At 50.7% G+C, this 22,796-nt stretch overlaps 1 protein-coding gene across 5 annotated transcripts in view; it reads right to left on the bottom strand.

The window, feature by feature from the left end:
- LOC147625184 (protein S-acyltransferase 10-like) overlaps positions 1-22,796 on the bottom strand; it is a 37,945-nt gene that overhangs the window by 2,146 nt on the left and 13,003 nt on the right. The window lies entirely within an intron of this gene.

Raw genomic sequence — 22,796 nt, 5'->3', positions numbered from 1 at the left:
GACGGCATACCATACCGTACAGATTCATACGATTTTTCAAGGGAAAAAATTTTCAGAATTTTTTTTTTCCAAAAAAAGCTTTTTTGCCAAAAAAAAATATTTTTTTTGGTAGGTAATGGTCTTTCTTTTGCTTATCTATGGCTGTTTGAGCTTCCTCTATACTATGATGCTTCCCTCCGTTCTAAATTACTCCATATCTGGACTTGGAAATACCTAAGTTTATAAGTATTTTTTTAAAACACCGTATTTTATCATACGATAAGAAAAAAAATTATATCGTACCGTATTTTCCGGTATGGTATCGTATCGTACGAACCGTACGGTATTGTACCTGACAACTATGCTATGAGGAGAAGGCTATCTCATAAAGGGAGAGGGAATAACCACACAAGTGGTCTATAATGCCAAGTGGGCCTCTATCTATGAGAAAAGGGCCAGGCCACCAGAGCCTCAAGAAAGCTTCCCGCCGCTTCCGCATGTGGTCAAAGCCACCCTACAGCTCCCCCCACTAACCGCGAGGGTATGCATGATGTCAAGCCAAATGCTCTTGATAGACTCCGTAGGCAGAGTGTGCGTGCCCTCGATGGCTTCTCCTACAGTGAGCTCTCCATATGTGCCAGGCTGCAATGCTGCCACAAATCTCCCGTCTCTGGAGTCTGGCACGTACCCGGAGTCCATGATTAGAAGATGGGTTTAGGACAGGTATTGCTGAAATGGGAATGTGAGAGACCTAAAGGGCTAGCCCCCCACCTTCCTCCTCATAAGCCATGATAACCTCAGCCTTTGTGGGCCAAGCGACAATGGCCCATGAAATAATACGGGTCAAGGTCCTGTGCATCGTGAAAATGCGGAGAATCTGCTGCCAAACTTGCTAAGCCTTCGGGCAATCCCAAAGACAATGTCACTCAGACTCCTAAGGGTGGCCGCACTTCGGACAAGCTGCTGGTCGACCGCCACCTGCCAACCACCAAGCTCCTATGTGCCAACAGCCAAAGAAAGAGGGTGATCTTTCGAGGCCGGAAACTGTTCCAGAGCCTCTTCCAAAAATCTGAGAGAAACCGCTGTGAGAGGCCCTATGACTGCCTGTGTACTGTTGTTGCCGGGGTGCCCTCAACCTCGGGCATCTGAATCTTGCGGCCTAGCTGCGTGGTGTATGCGAAGAACGGGGTATCCAGGGTCTCCTCTCGGTCAGCAAGATCACGGCAAGTCCACTCCCCAGGAAACGACCGTTTCAATCCCTAGAAATGCGTTTCTCCATTTTAGGACCCCATCCGTTTCCATGGCCGTTTCTCGTTTCCCAAGTGATATTGTCACAGGAAACAACCGTTTCCACCCCTAAAAACTTGTTTCCTTGTTTCCATTCCTCGAATGTTTTCGTTCCTATTTCTCGTTTCTGGCGACTATGAGCTCGCCCCTCTTATTTTGAGCATTTGGAAGAAGCTTTTGTACTGGAGTTCTACAGGGCTCTCCTTAGCCGGCTGAGTGGTGGTGGCGAACCAGGTCTTGCTTGCCACCATGTGGTACATTACTTCTTGCTGGGCCTTCTCTTGGGCATGCATTGGTCAGGTACAACGGTTGATCTGGAACTTCTTGTGGGCCGGTAGTGATGGGAGGCTTGCCCGGGCCAAGGTGATCATTCAGCCACGACGCAGAGGGGGCCTAGGCATCATTGACCCCGCCATTCAGAGCCGCGCCTTGCTGGGCAAGTTGATTGTTAGAGGACTTCTTCTAGGTGGTGAGCCTTGGGAGGACTTCCTCTTGGCCCGGATTTCAGCCTGTACTCCGAGCCTGGGGGCCTTGGCTGCAAAGCACTAGATGGATATTCACAGAGATGCGGGCCCGAGGATTTAGCCTAGCTTTTGAGGACAGATTTGCAACCAACCTACTCCAAGCTTGGGATCACCTTAGGCCGGCTTTTCAGTAGTTAGCTCCGGTAGCCTCGGAGGAGTGTCTTCAGCAGCCCCTGATCTGGAACCCCTTGATCTATTTACCCAGTGGCCATATGTCGGGGGCCTGACCTCATGTATCATGGGGAGTGTTGGGCGTAGGACCTGCCAGGTCCCTTGGAGATTGCTTTGAATTCAGACAGCTTCCCCCGGAGGCTCATGAGAGAGGCATGGTTGGGATCTGGGGAAGAGACAGACTTAGCCTTGACATCGACTCTGCTATTCCCAAGGAATTGCTGACCCCTATCCCAGACCCGACCCCCCCCGAAGTGGCTAGGCGTGTTTACTAGGCATGATATTCTCTTGGCAGTCCATGGCGCGTTTGAGAGCTGTGCTTTGCTCACTTTTTCTATTGGACCCCATGGCAGATTAGAGAGATCAATGGAGGACTTCAACCGCTGCACCTTACAGAGGGTGAGGGTGATCGGATCTCAGGCACATGAGTGGCCCACCGGCCAAGGTGGCCAAGGAGAGACTCTGGCAGTTATGGATTTAGGAGAGCCAGCTATGGGCGAGTTGCTGGTCCGGGGAGATCAATGCCCACCTAGCTGTTAGAAGCCATCTCCTGTCTATTTGTATACACTAGGGCCTCTGTTGTGGGTGTGCCCGCCCGTATATCATTTTTCCACACTCCCCGTATTTTTTCCCTATTTTTCCCATTTTTTTTTAGTGGCTGGAGGGCTGCCAGTTGATGCCAGGAGCACTCTGAAGCTGGCCGACTCCATCTGTATCAGTCGTGGGCTGTCTGAGTGCTGGCCGACTTGTTCTGCACAGGTGTAGGGCATCAGATGCTGGCCGACTGCTATTTTTCAGCAGTCGTGGACATTTACCTAGTCGTGGGCACTTTTTAGTGCTGGCCGACTGCCCTCATGGGCTTGTATATATTGCCCCCATCCTCCTCCACTTTCTCATTCAGTATCTTCGGGATCTTGTGTATAGAGAAGAGTTTACACACAGTTCTCTGTGTTTCTTGTGCTGATTATTTTCTGCAATCTACTTGCTCTTGTCTACCCAAGTTTGGATATCATTTCCGCTGCATATTCTGACATGGTATCAGAGCCCTAGGCTCTAGCAGATCTTGGGCGTTTTTCTGAGCAAGAGGGGGAGCAACAGGTTGCTGATCGGTGGACTGTTTCGGGCTGAACGGGAAGTGAAGGTGCAAGAGGAAGGCGGGCAGAGGGGCTGGACAGCCACTTGCATATTTTCTGATTTTCAGATTTTTCCCACCCACCCACCCTTTCAGGTTACTCTCCGAGATGGCGGATTTACTCGAGATGGCTGAGAAGCACGTGAAGATTCCGACTCTTCCCACGTTCCCAGTGGATCGGCAGTTGGACGGGTCCAATTATGGCATCTGGAAGGTCATGATGGAGTCAGTTCTGGAGTCATATGATCTTGCTGATTTTATTATCAAAGGGGTGCCAAGGCCGGAAGCTGAGGAAGGGGAGGTTTTATCAACGAGGAAGGACCGAGAGGCACAGGCACAAATGTGGGACCGTGTCAACGCCAGGGTCCGGTCATTTATATTCCTCAATTGCACACCACAGGTGATCAACCATGTGAAGCACATGACGCTGGCGAGAGGCATATGGGAGCACTTGGCTTCTTTGTACAACACGGTGTCACCCATGAAGCGGATATCCTTGGAAGTGCAGATGCGGGTTATGAACCCTGCAAAGTCTTCGACGATGCGGGAACACATTAACAAGCTGCAGGCCCTTCAGCAGGAAGTCCTTCAAGCTGGGAAAGAGATATCGTCCAAAGATATGGCCATCACGTTACTTTCTCACTTGCCTGGTCAGTATTCCGCTTTCTATTCCTCGTTGATCACGAGTGGCAGGCTCAGCACCATTACTTGGGAGGAGCTTGTGCCCATGGTCTTGGACCAGGAGGAACGTTTCACGAACCCTCCTCACGGCGGAGGTTCGGAGGCCTTAACTGGCCAACGATCGAAAGGCCGTAATACCAACAAGGACAAAGGGAAGGCTTCACCAGATAAGTCTTCCGAGAAGAAGCCTGATCCAGAACGAGAGAAGCTGAAGGCCGAAAGATCTTGTAATGATTGTGGCGAGAAAGGCCACTACTGGAGGAAGTGCCCTAAGCGGACAGGGAAGAGTGTTGAGTCCTCAGCCTCAGCTGCGAAGACTCCGGCATTTGTGCACTTGGAGATGGTGGACTCCGATGATTCATCGTCTTCGAGCGAGGAGGCAGCTGGCTTCACCGCAAAGGATACTCGGGAATGGATTCTCGACAGTGGTGCTTCTAGGCACATGACTCCATCCCGTGACTTCTTCCTGGATCTGAAGCGGCAGTCAGGTCGTATCTTTATTGGTGATAACTCCACTATTCCGATTCATAGTGAGGGCCGGATGGAGATCATTCCCGACGGCAAGGGGGGCAAGCATGCTTCCCGTGTTCTTTATGTCCCTGCTCTGGGCTTTTATCTTTTGTCAGTGCATGAGGTATGCAAGACTGGCTTTCGGGTGGAATTTGAGGAGCATTCAGTTGCTCTAAGGGACCGTGAGACAGGCAAAGTTGTTTGGGAAGGCGGTGTGGAGAACGGCATCTACAAGCTCTCTGCACTCTCCTCACTGACAGGCTCTCAGGTCGGAGATTTGTGGCACTTTCGTTTTGGCCACTTAAATGTGGATGCTTTGCGGCACGCCTTCCGGGACCAGATGGTGGTTGGCTTGCCAGATGTTGGTAGTAGGCAAGGACGCTGCAGTTCTTGCATACGTGGTAAGCAGCACAGGGAATCCTTTCCGAAGCAGGCTTCCAGGCGGGCTTCGAAACCTTTGGAGTTGATTCACACTGACTTGTGTGGACCACAGCAGATACCATCCTTGGGAGGATCTCTCTACTTCATGCTGCTTGTTGATGATTGTACCAGATTCACGTGGGTCTACTTTCTTTCACAGAAGGACCAGGCTTTTGCTCGGTTCAAGGATTGGCACGTGATGGTGGAGAAAGAGTCTGGATTTCAGGTCGAGACTCTCAGGGCTGACAAAGGAGGGGAATTCTCCTCGACTGTATTCTTTCGGTTTTGTGCAGATCATGGCATCAAGAGGGAATTGGCCAATACCGGATCGCCTTCGGAGAATGGAGTTGTTGAACGTAAGAACAGGACTGTGGTGGAGATGGCGAGGACCATGCTGGAGCATCGAGATCTTCCTCGTCCACTTTGGGGTGAGGCTGTGGCGACAGCTGTCCATACCATTAACCGCTCTCCGACGACTTCTGTACCCCATATGACTCCATTTGAGGCATATTTTGGCAGGAAACCCGATGTCTCGCACTTCCGTGTCTTTGGGAGTGACGCGTATGTACATATTCCGAAGAAGCAGAGGGGGAAGCTTGACTCCAAGTCCCGCAAGCTGGTATTTGAGGGGTATAACTCTCTTTCCAAGGGATACAGGTTGTATGATCCAGAGAGGAACGAGATTGTTGTCAAACGGGATGTGGTCTTTGACGAGCATGTTCCAGCATCCACTGTCGAGGAGCCGCCACTTCTTGGAGATCCAGAGTCTGATGATGATTCCCAGTCTACCACTCCAGTTGATCCACCTCAGTCATCACAGGAGGTTGAGCCCGCAGCTGGAGTTGAGCCCCCGCGACCACAGGAGGCTCCACGATCTGTTCGAGTACCTAGGTGGTTGATGGACAACCTTCGGGAGTCAGGTGTCACGGAGCTACCCTCCGAGTGGACCACAGAGGACGGCCCTCAAAGATCACATCGAGTTCGAGATAAAAGCAACACGGCGGAGCTTCTTCAGGTAAACTATGCTCTTATGTCTCGTATCTTGCGGGATAAAGAGCCCACTTCCGTAAAGGAAGCCCTTTCACAGGATACTTGGAGGGAAGCCATGCAGGTGGAACTTGACGCCATCGAGAAGAACAACACTTGGGAGTTGGTACCGAGGCCGTCGAAGCGGTCAGTCATTGGTGTCAAATGGGTCTTTAAGACCAAGTACGCGGCTGATGGGTCGGTGGACAAACACAAAGCCAGGCTCGTGGCTAAGGGTTATGCTCAGCGGGGGCCAGGCATCGACTACGAGGATACCTTTGCACCGACAGCGCGGATGACCACGATTCGGACCATTCTAGCCCTTGCTTCTTCTCAGAGGTGGCCCGTGTACCAGATGGATGTAAAATCGGCGTTCCTTAATGGTGACCTGCAGGAGGAGGTGTATGTTGAGCAGCCTCCAGGCTTCATTGTTCCAGGATCGGAAGGGATGGTTTACAGGGCCTTGTATGGTCTTAAGCAGGCTCCGCGGGCTTGGAATCAGAAGATTGATTCCTTCTTTATTCGGATTCCAGAGATCGGTTGCAGATCCGAACCTGTATCTCTTTCGGGAACGCGGCATGGTCACACTCATCATCCTTTATGTGGATGATCTCATTCTCACCGGCGGTCATGTGGAGCACATTGGAGTGACGAAGGCTGCCTTGTCAAAGGAGTTTGAGATGACCGACTTAGGCTTACTCCACTTCTTCTTGGGATTGGAGATCTGGCAGACCCAGAGGGGGTTTTTCGTCTCTCAGCAACGGTATGTTCATGAGTTGCTTGAGGCCTTTGGGATGGAGAACTGCAAGCCTATTACTTCGCCGATGGACCCGAACACAAAGTTAACCGTTACAGATCCTTGTGAGCCAGTTGATGCCTCGCAGTACCGGAAGTTGGTTGGTTCATTGATCTGGTTGCTGAACACCAGATTGGACTTGAGCTTCTCCGTGGGGCTGTTGAGCTCTTTTATGCAGACGCCATTGAAGACTCATTGGGACGCAGGATTGCGGATCTTGCGGTATCTGCAGAGTACGAAGGATCTGGACTCTTTTACACAGGAGGGAATGGAGTCAAGCTCCAAGGTTGGAGTGACTCAGATTGGGGAGGAGATCCAGACACGAGGAGATCCACTTCAGGATACACTTTTACCCTCGGCTCAGGAGCGGTTTCTTGGAGCAGCAAGAAGCAGCCGACTATTGCCCTTTCTTCGACAGAGGCAGAGTATCGGGCTGCTTGTGGTGCTGCTTGTGAGGTTGTATGGCTGCGGAGGCTGCTTGGCGAGATGGGGTTTCCACATAGGGAGCCCACAGTCATCCAGTGTGATAACCAGAGTTGTATAGCTATTGCTCGGAACCCGGTTTTCCATGCCCGGACCAAGCATATAGAGATACAGTATCACTTTGTTCGTGAGAAGATCTTGGCGGGTGACATCTTGCTACTTTATTGTTCGACGGAGGACAATGCGGCGGACCTCTTCACGAAGTCTCTACCTCAGGCTACGCTCAGGCGGCACTCCAGCTCCCTGGGGTTGGTTACACAGCCAGGAGCTGAGAGGGGGTGTTAGAAGTCATCTCCTGTCTATTTGTATACACCAGGGCCTCTGTTATGGGTGTGCCCGCCCGTATATCATTTTTCCACACTCCCCGTATTTTTTCCCTATTTTTCCCATTTTTTTTAGTGGCTGGAGGGCTGCCAGTTGATGCCAGGAGCACTCTGAAGCTGGCCGACTGCATCTGTATCAGTCGTGGGCTGTCTGAGTGCTGGCCGACTTGTTCTGCACAGGTGTAGGGCATCAGATGCTGGCCGACTGCTATTTTTCAGCAGTCGTGGACATTTACCTAGTCGTGGGCACTTTTTAGTGCTGGCCGACTGCCCTCATGGGCTTGTATATATTGCCCCCCATCCTCCTCCACTTTCTCATTCAGTATCTTCGGGATCTTGTGTATAGAGAAGAGTTTACACACATCTCTCTGTGTTTCTTGTGCTGATTATTTTCTGCAGTCTACTTGCTCTTGTCTACCCAAGTTTGGATATCATTTCCGCTGCATATTCTGACACTAGCATCCCAGATAGCAGACTGAAGTGCCCCTTGGGATCCATGGAAAGCCTCAACTGGACGCCGAGTCGAGGCGGGTGTAGAGCCTACCCAAAAACCACACGACTTGTGCCAGTTGATCTGCACTCCTGACGCGTGACAAAAGATCTCAATCGCCTCTGCAAATCTCTGGAGATTCCCCACATCTCCAGATAGGTATGCTACTGTGTCATCTGCAAACTCTGAGTCCAGCAGCTCCTAAGTACGGATGGGGAGATGCAATCCCTGGAGCCCCGTCTCCTGAGGTGAGAGAAAATTGCTCATCACCTCGGTGACAAATTCTGTGAGAGGCTGAGTAGAGTCCTAAAACACCACGGATCCACTCCGCTGGAAACCCCATCTGGTACATTGTGCCCTCCAAAAAGCTCAAGTCAACTCTATCATAAGCTTTCTCAAAGTCTAGGAGGAGCCCAATGAGGTCCCGCTGCCGCATCCTGACCGAAGTTGTCGCCTCCCAGAAAGTGAAGATGTTGTCCAGAATGCTCCAATCCTAAACAAAACCTGTTTGAGTGTCATGGATCAAGTCAAGGAGGAAAGGTTGAAGTCTCCAACTGATTGCCTTGGCCAAAATCTTGTAGGCAGTCCCAAGGAGGGTGATGGGTCTCTAGTGCCGGATCTCCGATCTATCAACACCCTCCTTAGGAATCAAGTGAATCAAACCCTCTAAAAGCCTCTCTGGCATGGCACCAGTAATCATAATTTCATTGAAGATTGCTCAAAGGCCACCTTCCATGAGATCCCAATGGTGAAGAAAGAAGGAAACTGGAAGCCCATCCGCCCCCAGGCATTTGCCCCTAGGGAGAACCGTCAATGCCTCCGCCAACTCCTCTGTTGTGAAGGGAGTCAATAAGAAGGTTCAGATAGCGGGGGGGACCACCTCTCATGTACCACCAGACCCTCTCTCACGGGTCCACCTATGGGGATAATGAGGCACCCGTGAGAAGGGATCAGAAAAAATCAATGGCAATGGCTCTCACATGGAAGAGGGGCGGGGTGTCAGAAACAATAGCTCCATCCTAGCCACGCAACCCGTGAATACCATCTCTCCGTCTATGGGGGCCTGCAATCTCAAAGAAGTCCCCCGTGACTCATAGCTTGGGTCCAAAAGGAAGCTTTGGCATGGTATTTGTACTCAACTCTCTTCCCCTGATCTCCTCGCTGTACGGCCAGTAGCAAGCTGACTCTCAATCCACGGGCTATCGGGGGAACTCTCGTGAAGATGCTAGAGAGAAGTAAGACCCCTCCAAATGCTCCTCTCCTGCTCACGAAATCCCTCCAATCTGCTGATCTCGCAGAGGCCCGCATCCAAGGTACACACGGCAGAACCTGAGATAAAATCTAGTCCCGCCCATATCTGCTCTATACTATTTCAGATCTCAAGGTCCTGTATGAGGCTGTCCAGAATCCTAGTGCTCACATGCCTATCTTGCCTCCAGGGGTCCTCCAAGGACAGAATAACCGGAGTATGATCAGAGAAAGTGGTGCCCGCCAAGATGCCAATCATGTCCCCGCGACCGCAAGCCCACAGCCCACTCATCCACATAGAATCTATCGAGTGGAGAGGTTGGGGCCAGTACTCCTATCGGACCACGAGAAGCAGGCTCCAAGGGTTGCGCCCAAACTCTCGTAGATGCTAAGGATCGTGTCCATTGAGTGCCAAGATCAACTCCTCCCATGCAAAGTACTCTGCGCTTGAGACTGTAGCCGTGCCTCCTCCAAGTCTATCCTCTGCTGACTCGATCATGTTAAAGTCTCCACCCATGCACCAAAAGTCAGCCTGAAGAAGGGCCTGACAGACTATACTCCAGAAGGTGGCTCTACCTATTGTGACGTTCGGGGCATAAACATTGAGGAAGCCCACACAACCCTCTCCAATCCTAATGGTATCCCACTGTGCTCGCCCAATGACTATGACACATCAGCCAGCCCACTGTCAACAAGAGCTGCTCACTGACAGAAATACAAACTCCTCGTGTCCCACTGCGCTCACCCAGTGACTATGACACATGAGCCAACCCACTGTCTGCAAGAGCTACTCACTGACAAAAATACAAACTCCTTGTATCCCAGAGGAGCAGCAAGAGGGAGACCAAAAAGTGACTCTTGCCTGGTAAAATCTTCCAATACACCCCTCAGAAAGATGGTGCTCCTGGAGAAAGAGAATGTCGATGGGTCCCCCAACAGTAGCTCTCCTCTGAGGACGCCTCGTCTCTAAAAGCACTGAGGCCCCCCCAAACCTTGAATGTTCCACGAGGCTATCCACAAATCAATCTCTCTGGGAGGCGGAACTATCGGAATTGCCCTCCACTCAAAGAGTCTTGGGCGTGGGTTTCAACGGGGAGTAATCACAATCGGTCCTAGGGCGAACGCGCCAGGTGGACGTGGATCTTGTCCTCCATGTGTCGCCACTTTGTCTGACTGCAAGAGTAGGCATATACCTAGATGAATCCAGGAACATGCCCAAATTCACCTTTTACTCTGAACTCCATCGATCACAATGAAGGTATCTGTAAGAGGGGGGAGGGGTATTGCAACTGAGATATGAAGGAACACAAAGTGCAGCACCTCCAGATTGCAGGACACCACCTCCCCACCCTGATCTCTATGGCCTAGGCCTCCCAACTCCATCCCAGCCAGGGGCCATAGATGGGTGAGCACGACGGTGATGCCCAGATCATGAAGATGGTGTGAGAGCTCTACTGCCTACCCCTGGATGGCGGCAACCACGACTCCGAAACCCACTCCGTCCCTGAGGCTGCACTCAAGGAAAAGGAGAAGATCATCGTGCCACTCTCTGGCGTGGATGGCCTAGAATGATGAAACACCGCACAGATCCGAATGGGAGCCACTCTCTTGAAAAATATCAGTTCCTTCCACCGAAGACATCGGAATAAACTGTAATCCACTAGCAGCCCCAAGATCATGGGGGACTCACCTATGGACTCTGGCGGGAGAGCCCTCACTGGGAAAGCGGCGATGGTCATCTCTACCAACTCTGAGAATCGATGAATCAAATGGCAGACAGAGCTCGCTCACTACCTCCGCTCCACGTCGTCAGGCGCTATCGAAGGGCAGGGTGACTCGTAAGTGCTCTAGAGATGTGGAGGGAGGGGGGGGTGGCAGGCTCAAAAGAAGAGGATGGGGCAAGGGGGGTGCTGCGAGAAGAGTCGGAGGTGAGGATGGAAGATGAGGAGGATGGGGGGGGGGGGAGGCGGAGGCAGAGGTAGAGGAGGAGGGGGAGGGGGAGGGGGAGGGGGGGGGCGGGGCGGGGCGGGGAAGAGGGATATGGAAGCGGTTAGGACCGGAGAGGGAGGGTGCGGGGAGGGGCTCGCCGGGGGCTCAATGGGGCCAGTTGGCCTCACTGGAATCTGAGAACCTGAGGAGTCTCAACAGGGTAATGACAGCTAGACCGAAGGGGCCAGAGGTGGGACCCTCGCAGTGACGGGCAGAGGGGGGGGGGCATCGCCGACGGGTGGGAGCTGCAATAAATGCTCGAAATGGTTCTCTTAAAAAACTGAATCCTCTTGTACTCTTCCAACCTGGCACGCGCGGCGGCCAGCTCTAGAAGTCAACTGGCAGCCCTAGCACGGGCCAACGAGCCAACGATCTTCCACTCTCCGACAACAAGGTCGTCCGCGGTCAGGTCTTGGTGCTCGGCTACCTAAAGGCTTGCCTCTCTCCCTACCCCTTGATGAGAATCCAAGGTGAAACCAAGGGGTACCACCGAAGGAGATCTCCTAGGCTATGCCGAGGGCAAGCTCTGACCAGGTGTCCCATCTGCCTACAGATGAAGCATTTGTTGGGGTATGCACAGGTGGAAGCGTACACAAAACAAGATACAGAAGACTGAGCAAAGGAGAGACAGCTTGTGGACAAGATCACCTTTTATAATAGCAAGAAGCTTTACAATGGCAATAGCCAGCAAGATGAGTGTTGCATTGTGCTTGGGAATGTATACATCACGTGAATATGAGAGACTCCTTTTTATAGTGATGGGAGTGAGCTGGCCGACTACTCATGACTTCCTAAAAATAGGAGAAATAGCTAAAATACGCAATAAATAGGGAAAGCCTCATAACACTAAGATACACAATATCTAACACCCCCTCTACAGCTCATAGTGTGCAAGAGTCTGAAGAAGATAAGTTGATGAAGATGCAACCATGGACCCTCTAGTACTGCAGATACCAGCGACACCTCGGAGAGAGTACCCGCCAACCTATTTCCTCGAAACAAAAATGCCACCACGAACAGCAAGCAACTTTGCTTGGCTCTGAATTCCCACACAAGTGTGCAGTGAACTCCAAGAATAAGATAATGAGCTACTATGGACACACCGCGCCCACTATCCCCAACAATGGACTGTGAACACATCACGTCCCAAAAGCCTCAAACAATGAACTCGGAACAAATCTAGTCCATAATCTCTGCTACACCAAAGATGACCATGTCCTACTAGATTTTTAATGCTTGGAGCTCCAACTCATGGTTCCCATGCACCAACAAATGGAGCTGCTACCAGCCCCGTCTCTTGCCCACAAGCCTCCTCTGGCTAGAAGCACCTAGGAAAACTGCATGTGTACTAGAGAAGTACACCACCTTGGTCCTCCCGAGCCGGAAGCGCTCTGGGAGCCCTAGATGTGTTACTAGAAGTATCTATATTATTGTGGTGTGACATGTCTTTACCCTTCTTTTGAGATGAAGACTTGCCCTTGGTCTTGTCCTTCTTCTTGGACAAACAATCCTTGGACAGATGTCCTCTCTTCCCACATGAGAAGCAACAACTCCGACCAGTAAGTGCCTGATCTGAACTGTTAAGAGACACCTTCATCTTACCCTAAGAAACGAGGACGGACTCTTCTTCCAAGAGAAGGGAGCTAAGGTCCTCCTTGTTCGTACAGCGGGGAGCCATATCCACAACAACAAAGTACACAAATCTCAGCACTCCAAGACTCCTCTCAAGCACTTTCCAACGAAGTGAGGCACCAGGACCAATCAGCCCCCTCTCAAATCTGAGAGAGAAAGAGGCTGGACAGCAGCAAAACAGTCCACCAAAGCTACCAGAAACACCCAACCGGAGGAAGGGGAAGTCGGGGAAGAAGCAAAGATTTCGGGGCAGCTTGTCGGGTTGCACCACATGCGAAGAGAATACCTTCCACTGCAGTCCACGCTGAAAAACAGAGAAAACAGCTCTTTCACGGCAATCAAACACTGAAAAACAGCACCAAGAAGCTTGCCGACGTCGCTTGGAGCAACAGCAGCAGGGCAGCCCAGGGAGTGAAACGCCGATGAGGAAGAGCAACAGGAGCAGAAAAACACATGTATGTTCAGAAAATGCAGCCACTGTTTGGTCTCCAGAAAACGCAGCAGTGAAAGGGGAAGAAATAGTCGCCTTCAGGAGCCAGAAACGCAGCCAGCAGATGAAGAAAACAGAGTTGCCTTTAGGAGCCAGAAACGCGGCCAATAGATGAAGAAAACAGTCGCCTTGTAGGATGCAGCCGGTATCTAAGCAATTGAATTATTGATACCATGTTGGAGTATGCACAGGCGGAAGAGTAGACAAAACAAGATTGAGAAGAGGGAGCAAAGGAGAGAGAGCTTGTGGACAAGATCACCTTTTATAATAGCAAGAAGCTTTGCAATGGCAATAGCCAACAAGATGAGTGTTGCACTGTGCTTGGGAATGGATCAAGTGAATATGAGAGACTCCTTTTTATAATGATGGGAGTGAGCTGGCCAACTGCTCATAGAGCTGGCCGACTGCTCACAACTTCCTAAAAATAGGAGAAATAGCTAAAATACCCAATAAATAGGGAAAGCCTCATAACACTGAGATGCACAATTTCTAACAGCATTGGCTTGCACACCAGAGTGGAGGCCTCTAGAGATGCAACTGTCATAGCGAGGAGCTCGAGGTCCGCTTTTGAGAAAGATAGGCAAGGGATGGTGGCCTAGGTCAGGGATGACAGAGCGGCTGCCATGAAGTCCTCCTGAGGGGTGAAGACCAAAAGGGGCCGAGGCTTGCCAAATGAAAATTACCCAAGAACAAGAGAAACTGCCTAAAGAAACAGAGAGATGGAGGGGGGGCAGGGAGGGCGGGCACGCAAGAGGGGGCTGGGCGAAGGGAAGAAAAGGAGGGGGGGGGCGCTGGCGGAAAGAGGGAAGAGCACAGAGGACAGCAGAGGGGAGAGGGGGGGCACAGAGGTAGCCGGGGCAGTGAAGAGGCGCAGGCGAGGGCTGAACGAAGATGGCGAAGGGGGGGCAATGGCAAGGGCAGCACAGTTCGTGGGGGGAGAAGCTCGCAACTCAACGCTCCATTTATAGAGAAGAGAATCCCCCCAAAATCTTTTAAACACAAGATAACAAGATTAGTACCAAATCAAAGGGGTGCAAACTAGCTCACCTCCCAACTGTCGGTCTAAATACATAGACCACCCCCGAGCCCAAAGGCTAAGGTTTCCGTGCATTGTCCCAAAGTGGCACGAAGAACAACCACTCAATAGCACCGCCACCGGCTGCTTAGCCGCCTCCACCCCGTCCAAGTGGACGGTGCTAGCACGGAGGGCTGCACCGCAGCTAGGTTCCTGGCCACGTGCCGCTACTGCCACCAGTTGAGCCACCACAGCGGCTGCCCTGCATTTTCCAACATCAGCACCGTCCACACTGAGCCTCTTCTCTAGCCTGCAGCAACCGGCCTCTTCTCCAGCGTGGTACACGCTACCCGCCTCTTCTCTGACCTGCTGCAAGCAAGCTGCCTCCTTGGGGCTGTCCCGAGTGCTCTTCCAAAGCCTGCTTCCTCCGGTGTTCTTCCTTGTACATCAGCCTGACAACTCCTTTGTGCTCATCGATTCCACCCTCCTCTACAACAGATCGCATACCTCTACAACAGATCGCATACGTCGTCAGTAAGGCATTAATTGCTCATATCATTAACCTTTTGAGATAAGATATCCTGGATGACTTCGTTCATTCCCTCAGGTCCTCTACCTTGGCCACCATCGTGCCAAAAAGGATTTCCATCATCAGTACTGCAAGCACTATCATGAAGCATCTGTTCCTTGCAAGTACACATTGACCATCAAGTGTTGAAGTCTTGGAAACAACGACGCAAAAGGATCTTCATTGGCATCAAGGGAATACTCTTCGTTCATTTTTTTATTTTGTAGCCTTGGGTTCTCTACCCAAGTAGTCCCCCAAAATCTTAGTTATATATTTTTGGATCCATTTCGATTTTGTAACACCTTGTTTTCTATAAAAGGCTCCTCTCCATTATTCCCTTTTTTCCCCTGCTTTTGGGGGGCCGGGGGGGCAGGGGCTGCAGGGGGGGGGGGGCGTGGGGTCGATGGGGATGGGTTTGTTTTGGTATGCCAATGTAAGTGGCCTTTGTCCCCCGAGGCAAGACTTGACCTCTGAGTCCTTTGCACTAGGCCATGCTTTATGAACCTCTGAGCCATGTTCTTGATCCACTGAGCCAATTGCTGGGTCCATGTCTGGTTTTTGCTTGTGTTAGAGTACGGGACTATTGAGGGTTATGCATGCAATTTCACCATCACTCCGAAGGGGGGTTTGTTGCACTGGGCCATGCTTTATGAACCTCTGAGCCATGCTCTTGGCCTCTAAGCCACGCTCATGATCCACTGAGCCAGTTGCGGAGTCCATGTCTCGTTTTTTCTTGTGTTGGAGTACGGGACTATTGAAGGTTATGCATGCAACTCCACCATCACTCCAAAGGGGGGTTTGTTGGGTATTTCGGCGTTAGTCTAGAGTCTAGTAAGGTGTCCTTTGGTGTGAACACCCTCTTATTTAGGGTCAAAAGATAAGGCCTTGGTGCCTATAAAAGAATTGTACATGGTGGAAGTATTATCATAATACAATCATTCTTGTGTGGTGCAAACTTGCTCTCTTGGCTTGAGTATCTCTCTCCTTGCTTCATCTCTCTTCTACACGCTCCACCATGATGATGATATTTCTGAAAGAATGGGTACTATGATGATATTTCTAAAACTCTCCCATACCTCCTCTGGATCTCTCTCCCCATTTGATGAGCATTACTCCAAGAGGAGACAAACTCGTACAATGGATGATGATAAGACAAGCCCGAGCATCCAATATGCTTTGCAAAGCAGGGTCCACCAAGTGTGGTGTGGAGATAGCCATCCACACACCGGCTCCTTCCAGCAACAACTTAGCGTAGAAAGACCAAGTATGATAGTTGGTTGTTGTAAGCTTCATGAATGGCTCTAGAGAAGGGGTCTCCTGAAACCATGTCTACTGAAAAAAACAAAGTACCTCCTCTCAAGCTGTGCACAGCAAGAGAAAGAAGAAAGAAAGGGTAGGAATCTGAAAATAGAAGAAGCAGACTATCTCACAGTTCCTATCCTCAGCACCTATGAAGAGGGTTTCAGCTAATAACAGTAAAAATGCAGAGAACGCAGCCTATAGTAGCAAGAAATTGCAGCACTTGAGGCAGTCCCGCAGCTCCACTGTAAAACACAGGTTACTGATGAGGAAACACAGCAGTAAACAGCTCCTATATGCTGTAAACAGTCAACAACAGCATGGGAATAGAAAACGCAGGTCCCTGTAGGTGTTTCCCGCTCTGATACCATGAAAGAATGGGTACTATGCTAAGATACCCACTCAGAAATGCTGCAAGAACTGTACAACACTGTATATGGACAGCAAGCATAAAGGAGAAAAGATCACTGCTGAATATCACCAGAACTGTACAACACTGTATATGGACAGCAAGCATAAAGGAGAAAAGATCACTGCTGAATATCACCAGAAAAGGTAGTACATCATGTGGAGCAGCATGAGGGAGGTCCTGTAGATGCTGCCTATCACTACAATAGCTGAAAAATGAGATGATATGAGGGAAAAAGGGAGCCCGCCCTTTTATAGTACCTCAGTAGCAGGCCGACAGCAAGGCTGTAGCAAAAAATGCCATAAAATGCCATAAAAATACCCAAAAAATGGTAGAAAAAATGCTGAATAATCTCTGCTAAGATATGCCAATGCAGGGCTTCATATGGAGCCAGATACAAGCATGAATGTTCATGGGAAAGTCCATCTAGGGATGAAATAATTTCCAACAATTTCATCCTCTATAGTTCCATGTGTGATCTCCTGTTATATCCAATAGGTTTGTGATGGGTGATGGGTGTGGGTGTCCTCTTCTCCAAAAGGCGCACGCATGCACGCGCGCGCGCGCGCGCGCGCGAGAGAGAGAGAGAGAGAGAGAGAGAGAGAGAGAGAGAGAGAGAGAAACTTTTATTAACGTCTTCAAAAGGCCACTAGGGTCTATGAGACAAAAAGGTGTTACAAAGTATCCAAGTGTTACACTGATCTTGGTAAAACAGAAAAATAAAACACTGGAAAAAGACTACTAGCTACAAATACAAGTAGCATCTTCAGGAATACAATAGCACGATGACCCAAGGTCCAAGGAACGTCAAGCTAGGGTGGCTGGTGGAGAGGTCTCGTTATCAATGTCCACATGTCCTGTGTGGGCATCTCTATATCACCGGAGCATCTCCTGGACTTGGAGCTGACGGGCGGTGCGCCTATGCAGCCCAGTAGGTCTTGGGCACCTAGCTCACTGCATCTGAACCACCTAGTCTATAGTAACCCTGAGGAAATGGACAGGCTTTTGTGTGCACTGTTTGACTCGTCTGAGAGGTGGGGGGTCCTGGGTGGGTTCCTCTCTCAGGCAGCAGCGAGAGGCTTCTTGGATGTGTGAGAAAAAGCTCGTGATCCGAGGCTGCGAGGTACTTGTGCCCGGACATAGTCGGCATGATCCAAGCAGCTGGTCCTTGTGTCTACGCAACTCCAAAAGGTAGAGCCCAAGACAACGCTGATCCGGATAGTCAATGACCCTCGGTAATGGCCCAAAACCCTCTGAACAAACAGTGGAATCTCCCACGTATCTCATAATACACCGGGCATTCGCAAACATAGTGCTCCTCAGTCTGTACCTCCAGTGAACAAAGTGTGCATATGTGACCCGGTCCACTCTATCAATACCTCAGCTCTCCCCGTCTCCGCTCTGAGCCTGTGTGAAGAGACCCGGATCTGCCCAATAGCTATCCTCATGGCATGTGACATATGTCGGAATAGGTACCCAGGCTTCTGAATGAAGCCATCAATTGTGAGCCGTAGGAAAACCTCTCTATAGAGTTGCATCTTGGTCCCAAAATGCTCGGGTGCCTTCCATGTGATATGGGTCTCCAGTTGTGAGAGGTCAGCTCATATGAGGTGGTTAATCTCCTAACATGTGAGAGGCAAGAGGGGGGCATCCAAGCTATAGTTGAAGGGTGGAAGGCGGTCAACCTGGAAACCATGTATCTGGAACCATCTCGACACCGTAGCATACCATGAAGTCGGAGAGAGAGAGAGAGAGAGAGAGAGAGTTAGAGAGAGAGAGAGAGGGTAATATTAACGTCTACAAAAGACCCCAAGGGTCTATGAGACTAAGTAATACAATAATACCGTGGGTATACAGAGCCATGGAAAAGTAACTAAAAGAAAATGAAAAACAACTCACTAGTGTATATACATGTTATATCAGCATATGACCCTCTATATGAGGTAAACTAGCCATTGATCAACAAATTGTGATGCATGCCTCATCGGATGCCAATCTGTTGGCCAAGAGAATATCAAGCCTCTATGATGGAAGCATGTCATGGCGTCGAAGAGCCTCCTGGATATGTATTTGTTGGGTGGAGGATCGTGATGCTTAGGGTCGGGGGCATCTAGCCCACAAAATAGATTGAGGTCTATCATTTAGGACCCATCTAGGGCAAGGCCACTATTAGTGCAGGTGATGGGCTCTGATGTGGATGCATGTAGACTAAAGAAATTTGTAATGGCCCACTAAGAGGTATCATATCAGGTCTGCCTCTCGATATGTTGTCTCAGTACTACATCCCTATGACGTCTGAGCTTCAGCCAGTACATGCCCAAGCATCTCTGATCATCATAATGCATCGCCCCTGCAAGTGGAACAAATTCCTCTCAAGAGAAGCAATGAAATCTTCCCTCTATCTCATAGTAAGCTGGGCAGCTAAGATTGTAGTGCACCTCATCTTCCACCTGCATACTTTGCACCTGCGAGGCATTATCAGCTCTGCCAGTCTCAACTTTAAGGCGCTGAGAGGATACCCTAAGCTTGCCAATCATGATACGCATGGAATGTGACATATGTATGTGCATCCGAACTTCGGTAAATGCCAAGGGTCTTGTCCCCTCAAAGCCAGAATCAACTCCTCCCGGGCCGAGTATTCTGAGCCTGAAATTGTAGCCATGCCACCTTCAAGTCGTTCCTCTGTTGACTCTAACGTGTTGAAATCCCTGCCCATGCACTAGAAATCCACTTGTGGGAGGGACTAGCGACCTATACACCAGAAAGTGGCTCTGCTTGCTACAACATTCGGCACATATATGTTCAGAAAGCCCACTCTGTCCTCTCCAATCTGGATGGTCACCCACTGTGCTCTCCTAGTGACAACAATGCTTAAATCAACCACTTCAGGTAATAGTTGCTCGCTGACGGAAATGCATACCCCACCCTAGGTCCCAGAAGGGTCAAAAGCATGGGACCAAAAGGTGTGACTCCTGCCCTGAAGGATCTTCTCGCAACGGTGGGTACGCCCCTCGGAAAGATGATGCTCTTGGAGGAGTAGAGTGTCGATGGACCCACCAAGTACAGCTCTATGAGGCTCCTCTCTAAGGACCCCGCACCTCTAAAAGCACTGCGGTCCTCCCAAACCCTTAATGTTCCTCGAGACAATCCACACCGGATCCCTTGATGAGGAGGCATCTGAAGAAGCTATAGTCAACTAGCTTCCCCAGCACTCCGCTGGGGCGGGGGGGGGGGGGGGGGGGGGGTGGGGGGGGGGGGGGGGTGGGGGGGCTCTGGAGGGAGAGCACGCACTGGAGAGCAACGATGGTCATCGCTACTGGCTCCATGAAATGATGGATTAAGCGGCGAACCAAACTAGCCTGCTACCTCCTCTCCAAGGGGTCAGGCACGGTCGACAGGCGGCGGGAGTGATCCAGCGAGGTGGAAAGGGAAGGGAGGGGGGTGGAGGGCTGAGGAGGGAGGTCGGAGGAAGAAGGGTTCACCTGTGAGAGAGAGGGGTGCAGTGGTTACGAGCTCGGGTCCACCAAAGGCACTGAAGGGTCAAAGGGCCTCACCGGAATTTGGATCCCTGCAGCAGAATCGTGTGACGAGGCAACGGTCTCCATAGAGGGGCGGTAGTGGGCTCCTCCAAGGTAATTGGGGGGGGGGGGGGGGGGGCAACACCATCGGGAGGCTATTGAGATAAGTGCTCATAACGGTTCTCTAACAAAACCATATCCTCCTGTGGCCTGAAGCCACAGCGGCATGCTTGGCAACGTTGCTCTGCTCTAGAAGTCTGATAGTGGTTCTGCCTCAGCAGTCTACCACTCTCCTGCACCAGGATCCTCTAAGGCCCCGGGAGACCCTCGTGCTCTGATGCTTGGGGGCCGGTATCCCCCCCTCCCCCCTGGTGAGGATCTGAACTAGAACACCGGGGGGGGGGAAGGGACCAACGGAGGCGCCCTCTTGGCCTGACAACGAGGACAAGCTCTAGCAAGGTGTCCCATCTCGCAGCAAATGAAGCATTGGCCTGGGAGGCCAAAGTACTCAACTCTTTCCAGAATAGGAGCTCCCCAGAGGGAAGTAAGCGATATGACATGGGGAACTGACTCCGGAGAGAGGCTATGAAAATACAAAGAGATGGAATCCCGGCCATCCGAGCTAGAACAAAAGCAGCGGTGGGGGGGGGGGGATTCCATCACTCTCTCAGTAACACCACCTATCACTAGGAGGAGTGGAAGGTATTCCTTCCTGAGACCACGCAAGCAAACTGTCACGGGAAAGCCTAAGACACCAGCCAGAGGGTCGGACATTGGGTCGGCCGTGCTGCCACCTCGCAAAGAGGGCCTGGGCTGTACACAGTGCAATGGGGCTCAGCTGCATAACTCTATTCAATGCCGCAAGCGAATCAAACTCAACCTGGTAGTATCCACGCCCCAAAGGATGAATATGATAAGGCTTGCCTGCAAAAGGTCCTTGAGCTGTCCACGTGCTCGGCGGCTACCCACAATCTTGCAGACCAAGGTGGAGGCCTCCAAGGATGAGACTATTGAAGGATGAATATCAGTGATCTTTTGTCATGTGCATCAGCAATGCCATGGACTTTCTCCCGACTAAATCCAGAAGGGGCAAGCAGATAAAGAACATGAACCAGTAGAAGATGATGGAGCAGGACTTGGAGCAAACCTTGATCAAGAGGAAGAAGTCGGCTGGCTGTAGGAGGTGTCGGCTGAACCAGGGGACAAAGGCAGCAGGCTGCGCATCATGAACAAGACCAGGCGGCTGCGTTAAAAGGAAAAGCATTAAATGCTTTTAGAACTGGCCGACCAGCAGTCGGCCAGCTTACACAATGTCCAAGAACACTATAAAAGCCACCAAGTGCTCCTCATTTTAGTCATTCTCTCCCACTAGGGGATTGGATCATAGGAGGTCCCATAGGGGACAGATTTAGGAGTTAACAACCTTTTTATGAAGGCAGCCCATGGCTGTACAGATTTGTACCTTTTTTGTACATAGTATATACTGAATTTCCAGCACTTCTCACTCTCTCTCTCTACTCTCTCTCTACCTGCGTTTTTGCATCATGGTGCGTTTTTGCATCAGGAGGTCTTCAAGAGTGTTTAGGGCTGAAAGAAGACTACCCAGAGCTTCCGCGTGTTACATTGGTATCAGAGCATCAGGCTCAGCAAAGCTAAACACTGATTCAGTCCCATATGATGGTGTACAGGTCCAAGGTACAGGAAAGTACACGGATTCGAAGCCCAAGGCAAGAACACAGATCGGGAAGAACTCCCAGGAGGTTTGTTGGTGGTGTTCCACAATGCCAGATGGGGATGGCAGTTCCGTGAGCCAGATGGGTTCTAAGGGAACGGTCCCAAGGGAGGTTGATCCTCCAAGGGTGATGTGAGAGTGCGAGACTCAGTTCCAGGAACGAAGACCAAGACGGTGTTCAGAGCCAGGGCAGGAATGGATTGTGGACTAGAGGAAGACCAGATGCATAGATCTTCATTAGAGACAGAGTGGTTTGGAGAATCAGACCGGATTTTCAGAGAAAAAGGTTTGCCAGGGATGGAAGATGACAGAGGGACTTCGGAACAGGATTGGGATGATGACAGTCATCCAAGAGCAGGTTGGATTCCCGTCATCAAGTTTAGCAGAGGAGGATGTCATGTGCATCAGCAATGCCATGGACTTTCTCCCGACTAAATCCAGAAGGGGCAAGCAGATAAAGAACATGAACCAGTAGAAGATGATGGAGCAGGACTTGGAGCAAACCTTGATCAAGAGGAAGAAGTCGGCTGGCTGTAGGAGGTGTCGGCTGAACCAGGGGACAAAGGCAGCAGGCTGCGCATCATGAACAAGACCAGGCGGCTGCGTTAAAAGGAAAAGCATTAAATGCTTTTAGAACTGGCCGACCAGCAGTCGGCCAGCTTACACAATGTCCAAGAACACTATAAAAGCCACCAAGTGCTCCTCATTTTAGTCATTCTCTCCCACTAGGGGATTGGATCATAGGAGGTCCCATAGGGGACAGATTTAGGAGTTAACAACCTTTTTATGAAGGCAGCCCATGGCTGTACAGATTTGTACCTTTTTTGTACATAGTATATACTGAATTTCCAGCACTTCTCACTCTCTCTCTCTACTCTCTCTCTACCTGCGTTTTTGCATCAGGAGGTCTTCAAGAGTGTTTATTGCTGAAAGAAGACTACCCAGAGCTTCCGCGTGTTACATCTTTCCAGGCTCGCTGATAAGGCTTCCCTACAAAAGATCCCTGAGCTGTCCACGTGCAAGATTGTGGGCGGCTACCCACAATCTTGCAGACCAAGGTCCAGGCCTTCAAGG

This window comes from Cibotium barometz, chromosome 24 (assembly GCF_041138505.1).
Source record: "Cibotium barometz isolate CiBa-2024 chromosome 24, ASM4113850v1, whole genome shotgun sequence".
Lineage (NCBI taxonomy): Eukaryota > Viridiplantae > Streptophyta > Polypodiopsida > Cyatheales > Cibotiaceae > Cibotium > Cibotium barometz.
This window is presented reverse-complemented; position numbering and strand designations above follow the sequence as displayed.